The sequence below is a fragment of the Miniopterus natalensis genome, chromosome 6, assembly GCF_054644295.1.
Source record: "Miniopterus natalensis isolate mMinNat1 chromosome 6, mMinNat1.hap1, whole genome shotgun sequence".
Taxonomy (NCBI): domain Eukaryota; kingdom Metazoa; phylum Chordata; class Mammalia; order Chiroptera; family Miniopteridae; genus Miniopterus; species Miniopterus natalensis.
In genome coordinates this window covers 6,533,820-6,540,073 of record NC_142086.1, presented here as the reverse complement: position 1 = coordinate 6,540,073, position 6,254 = coordinate 6,533,820, and the positions used below count along the sequence as shown (strand labels likewise).

The 6,254-nt window shown below is 50.6% G+C and overlaps 1 protein-coding gene across 1 annotated transcript in view; it reads left to right on the top strand.

The window, feature by feature from the left end:
- The first annotated feature begins 1,163 nt into the window (after positions 1-1,163).
- PLSCR1 (phospholipid scramblase 1) overlaps positions 1,164-6,254 on the top strand; it is a 30,313-nt gene continuing 25,222 nt past the window's right edge. The window contains exons 1-2 of the mRNA XM_087818070.1: positions 1,164-1,271; positions 5,685-5,750. The gene's annotated coding sequence lies outside the window, so the exon portion shown is untranslated. The remainder of the gene's footprint in view (positions 1,272-5,684; positions 5,751-6,254) is intronic.

The window sequence follows — 6,254 nt, the reverse complement described above, 5'->3', positions numbered from 1 at the left end:
TGTGTACAGAAAGGCGTGTGCAAGGATGATGACCAGGACACAATCTGTCCTCGGGAAATTGGAAGCAAAGTACGCTGTGATTAGATCCATGATTCAGCTCTGCATTAAAGGCAAGGGGATTTCCAAGACGTATCACAAGGAGGAAACACGTCAGAGAACAGTTTTGCGTAAAAAAGCCCCAACAAAACACGAAAAACCCCGCTATGTACTTTTGTGCATGTGACCCTTATTGACCTGACTCTGGCCCGCATCACTCTGAGTCGGAGGGGAGGGGAGATTAACCAAAGAATTTAGATGCATGACCCGAGGACGCGGGCGTGGAGCGGGCACGTCCGGAATACTGCCAACTATAAACTTTCAGACTTCCACGAGGCAGGTAGCGGCGCCCTCACGTTACAGATTCACCGAGGCAGCGTGCCACGCGCAGTCACGGACGAGAGGGGGTTCCCGCCAAGGCGGCTCGGTCCCCTTTCTTCTTCACTCGTATTTTCCCCATTTCCGTCTCCCCCCGCTCCCCGCCCCCCCACACACCGCGCCCCCTCCAGCTCCCCTCCCCCGTCTCCCCTGCGCCCTCTGGGTGAATGTTCCCGTCCGCTACAGGGCCCCGGGGCAGGGGGCGCCGCAGGCCCTTCCTCCAGTCTCCGCGGCCCGCCCCCCCACCCCCACCCCCCCCCCGGTGGCGCGCACCGTCCCGTTACTTTCGCGCAGAAAAATTTAAAAGACGAAAGGAACCAATGCGCTCCTCGCTCAGCTCCCCGAGCGCGCCCTAGGCGGGCCGCGGCCGGGCCGGCGGCGCACGGGGCGCGCTCCCGCCGCCGCGCCCCCGCCCGCGGGTCTCCGCCGCGGGAAGCGTTCGCGATGCCCCGCTCTTCCCCGCTGACCTCCGGCGGGGCTGGAGGACGGGCGGGGGCCAGAGCGCGACCGCGAGAGGCCCGCGCAGAGAGCCGCGCCCCGCCCGCGCTCGCGCGCAGGTGCCCGCGGCGGGAGGTCGAGCGGGGGTCAGGCAGGTTCGGGTCGCGGGCCTCCAGCCCCACCCCCGGCGCCGCCCCAGTTCCCGTGCGCGGAGCTGCCGGCCGCAGAGCCCGCGTCGCGGGCGTCGGTCCCCAAGCAGCGGCGGGGCGGGGCGCTGGTCCCCGCAGCCTCCCCGCCGCGCCCGCCCGCCCGCGGGGGCGCTGAGCCCTCCTCGGGACGTAGGATCCCGGAAAACGAAACCGACAGCGGGGCTGCGGCGGCGCCAGGGCCGCTCGGAGGCTCCGTCCCTGCGACTCCAGGTAGGTGGTGCCCCGGCGGGGCCCGGCCGAGGGAGCGGAGCCTCGGGCCGGCGTCCTCTCCGCCCCTGGCCGCCCGGGAGCCACAGGTGGGCGCCGGCCTCGGGGCGGCTTGTGACACGGGGGCGCGAGGGCTGCGCCTGCGCTGAGGCTGCGGGGTACCGGGCGGGGCGGGGGTCCCAGCGGCCGCAGGAAACCGCGCGGAGGTGGACCCCGGCTGGACGGGTGCCCCCCAGGCCAGGAACGGGGGGCTCCCCGCCTGAACCGGCCTCTCCTGGGGCCTTCACGGCCGGGGCGCCTCGAGTCATGGTGAGAGGCTGGGCCCGGGACCTGCCCGCCCTGGGGCGAGGGGCGAGGGGCGAGGGAACAGTAAATACTACGGGGGGGGGGGCGTGCCGGGCGCCCCGCGACCCCAGCCCCGGGACGGCCCAGATGGAGACCCGCCGCCGCTGTGCCTGTCCGGGGCGCCGGCGGCCTCCGCACAGCCTCCCTTCCCTCCCTCGCGTCGGAAGCTGGGCAACTACAGGTCCCAGCGGTTAGAGGGTGACCCGACTGGGGTAACTTCGTGAGAGAGGGGCCTGGCACCGCGGGAGGCACTCGGCGAAGTCCGCTCCCGCTGTTTTGCGTGTCTGTCCGGCTCCCAGCTTCCCGGGCTGATGCCCGGTCCCCTGGGTTCCTTTACCCGTTTGCTCCTGGAAGCCTGGCGTGGTGGCTCCCCGGTTCCAGGAAAAGGCAGGTAACTGTTGTTTTTCCTAGTTTAGCAAGATCCAGGACATCAGTGCTGTGCAAGTGTCACTTGCTTATGTCGAGTGTCAGGGGAGTCCGGTCCCCCTTTTCCCCCTTGACCTTTGTCGCAGCAGAAGTTCCTCTTACTACCACCCTGGCGAGTACGCCGTGGGACGAGTGTGAAAGCCGAGCTAACGCAGGGCTGTTAGTAAACTGAGTGGCCCTGCCCTGGGTGGAAAGGGGCATGGAAAGCGCCAGGGCCTGGAGACTGAGCCCCCGCAGGTGTGCGGGGCTGCTCTCGGACCTGAAGGAGCGAGTGGCGGCGCACGGGCCTGTGCGCTCGGCGCGCGGCCAGGGCCTTGTCCTTGTCGGGGTCGGCTGTGCAGCTGGAGAGACGGAGCTGTGAGCACCGCCTCCTGTCTTACTCTGCCTTCCATCAGTATACTTTGAATAAAGGCACAAGCTTTATACTAAGTGAATATTTATACGTGTGTAAATGTATGTGTGTATTATATGTGTGTGTGCACACTGTATAGCACTTTTCAATAATGCTAAATTTAAAAAGTCAAAGTACTGTAGCTAATCAGTACTAACAACTGTGCTTTTCATTTTTAAAATTTGGAATTTATTACCTAAGCACTTACAGAAAAATTCCAACCTGGCCTAGTAAAAATACAATGGCCATGAGTAAATTTGAAATTATTAAGAGAGATACCATAAAGATAGTCTTTTGGACAACTTGGGAGATATTTTTTTGCAGTGAATCAAGGACTTGAGGGTAAAGCACATGAGGCATGAATCATTTTACTTAGTAAACATTCACTTTCTGGGCTTCACTTATGAGGAAAGGAAACAGCTCAGCTCTGCTTGTCAGCAAAGATTTCGCCAGAGGGGAGGAACCAAGCACCCATGCCAGGATAGCTGCCAAAGTTGTTTTTGTTTCTTTTGTCTTTTTGGTTTACTGGTTAGTCTTGTAGAACACTTGACCACCACTCTCTCAGTTGGTCCCAGTGGATGTTATATCTACTTTTGTCTTCGAAGTTTACTATAAAATGCTATCCCAAAGTGGTTCAGAGAATGTTTTATTTCCTTGAGCCATGTAATACAGGAGTAGACTTTTATAGGAAGAGTCCTCGTTACCAGATACTTTGCTTTTGTAAATCGGCCTCAGCCACCTCACTTCCATCCCATACCTTGTACCTGGATTTGGAAGACCAGTGGAATCAAAGTCTGTAAATTCATCTGGTTTGGGACTATTTATCTTTTACCAAAACTATAGTTCAACAGATGAAGTAGTTTTGTCCTTAGTATTAACTAAAGCTTTTCAGATGCATAAAATTTACCCACAATCAGAAGCTGAACATGAAGTGTTCTGTGACCAACCTCAGCAAGTGCTGGCCTCTCCACCTCCTGTGCCCAGTTTCTCTCGCCTCCACGCCTAATATCTCATTCTCACTTATTCAGAGAAATTTAGGGACATTGAATTCTGTGGATAAATTTAGAGCAGTAACATTTTGCTAAAATAATTTAGAACATATATTCCCCCATCTTGGGAATCTGAGAAAAAATGTTAACTGGTTTGTTCTTAGGCGATTAAGAAGTAAGTTTGGAGAAATAATTCAAGTCTAGTTTTGCCTAATTTGTATGCAGAGTAGTTTTAGGATTTTCCAAAATGAGAGATGCTTCCTGCTCGGGTTCCAGATTTTACATTCATACTTTTTGAAAGCAATGGGAGAGAAATTTTAGGTCCCCATGAAACCATTTTAGGTCAAAGGGTTTCACAATATGAATCATGGAGCAATAACTGTATATCACCTGCACTTCTCCTCCCTGTGGTAGATGTTTATAATTTGAAGTTCTGTATTTGTCCTGAAGTAATTAAGGTCCCAATGGTACAGTATATAATATGATTTTATTAGAGACTGTTTTTCTTTTAGTACAGGATAAATATGACTTTCTTGGAAGTCTTTTTGGGAATTGTTTCTTATAGAAGCAGTGGGAGGCAGTATTTAATAAAAGTTATCATGTTAATTAATTAATTCACCCAAGACTCAGCTCTGTCATTTCCAAAGCTGAGTGATGTTATGTCTTGTGATAGACCATTAAGTTTGAGAAAATCAAAAGACCCCTAAAACAGCAGAGTGGACAGATGTGACATGGTGCATATCTGTAATCCACACGTGCTTTATTCCACCTGGCACATACACAGGTACAGCCGTCACTTAACATTGTGCACCAGAGCTCATGACATACCATTTTAATACTTGAGATATTATGTAATAGTGAAAATTCTAAATCCTGCAGGAAAATGAGGGTTCAGATTGTGTTCCACAGTATTTTTCCCAACAAATGCTCATCCTCACAAACCTGTAGTTTAAGATTTAAAATAGTGTAGCCAAGTAGGAAGGAAAAGAGCAAGTATGACCGAATGAGCTCTGTTTGGAGTTGGTTTCATTTCTCTTCCTTGGATTTTATGCAAAGAGGGAATGATCTCTGACCCCATGAAAGGAGGGTAAATCCAGGCTGCTCAGGCTGCTCCTCATCTGGCGAGGACCTGGAGGCCATGGCTTTCCGCTGCGTAGGAGCTGCCAGCTGCTCCTGATGTGGTTCACAGCGTCATTTATTTCCTCTCTCTGGCACATGCGTTCTGATTGGCCTGGACTCCCCAGGCTCAAACAACTAAATATAAGAAAAAATATTTATAAATTTAAAATATTTTATTTTTGCCTGGCCAGGCATGGCTCAGCGGTTGAGCGTCGACCTAGGATCCAGGTGATCGGGGTTCGATTCCCAGTCAGGGCACAGGCCTGGGTTGCGGGCTCGGTCCCCAGTCGGTGGCGGCCGAGCAATGACTCTCTCATTATTGATGTTTCTATCTCTCTCTCCCTCTCCCTTCCTCTCTCTGAAATCAATAAAGATTTTTTTTTTAAAAAAAAATAGATATTTTATTTTTTAAGTAATTTTTTTAATTTTAATAATTTTAAAGTTCCCCCCCACACACACATACACACAGGGGGGACTTGTCTGTGTTCCTCCTCCAGGTATTATTCAGGATTTGTCCTTGAATTAAGTACCTTTCTGACATTGTAGGCAAGTGGACAGTGATGCAAACAATGGCCCCTTAAACTGCTGTAAAATTAGTTAAAAGCATAGGGTACTTTGGAACAATCGTGTTAAAGAGGGCTGTTCTGTGAGCAACAGAAGGTAAGTAAAACCTTTAGACATGTCCAGTCCAGCGTGCTGATTAGAAGGGTACTCTTTAATTGGACTACACAACTTTAGTCTTTTAATTTTATGTATCTGTGAAGGTACTCATAGCATATTTTAAGGTAATGGATATTACTTTTAATGTATAATATTTGATCGTGGAAATGTGAGATTTACAAAAGTAGCCATGGCATTTGGCACGTAGGACTTCAGTCTCCTTTTACTGTTCCTTTTATGACAGAACCTAAAACACGAATGTGGCTTATGAAGACTTTTAGCCAGCTTTGTTATATATGTTTATTTATTGATCATCTTATAGACTAACTGAAGAAAAACATAAATGTTAATATTTTTGCCCTTCTAGCCTGATGAGGTCCACAGCAGTTGGTTTCTGACTAGCTAATGAAAAGTTGGGTTACTGTCATTCTAAGTAGTCTAGGAAGTCAAATGAGTAACTCAGACAAGTGTTTTGCTTTATTTTAGGCCCAGGTAAACCTGTTCCAAATTATTCAACCATTGCTGAATTTCCTGAGCGCACGTAATTGAGAGGTGACTATCATTAGAATATTAATAAGAGTTTTACTAGATTATGACTTTTTTATGCTTAAAGTAGATAATAAAGAAATAAAATAAAAGGAGCCCTGGCCCATTTAGCTCAGTGGTTAGAGTGTTGACCTGCCCACCGAAGGGTCAAGGGTTCTTTTGCCAGTCAAGGGCATGTACCTGGGTTGCAGGTTCAATCCCAGGCCCTGGTCAGGGCTCATGCAGGAAGCAACCAATCAGTGTGTCATCCCCCCTCCACCCCCCTTCCACTCTTTTGGAAAATACCAGTGGAAAAAATATTCTCGGGTGAGGTTTAACAAAACAAAACAAAAATTAAAATGAGAGGAGGGACATGGTTTCTTCCTGGGAACACCAGATTTTAGTAAAGAATAGAGAGGGATCCGTTGACTTTTTATTTACCATTTAGGACAACACGAGGAAGCCTTAATAAAGTGGTAGCCAAGGCCGGAGAGGGCTGGGAAGGGCAGGGCTGATTTATGTTAGTGTGTG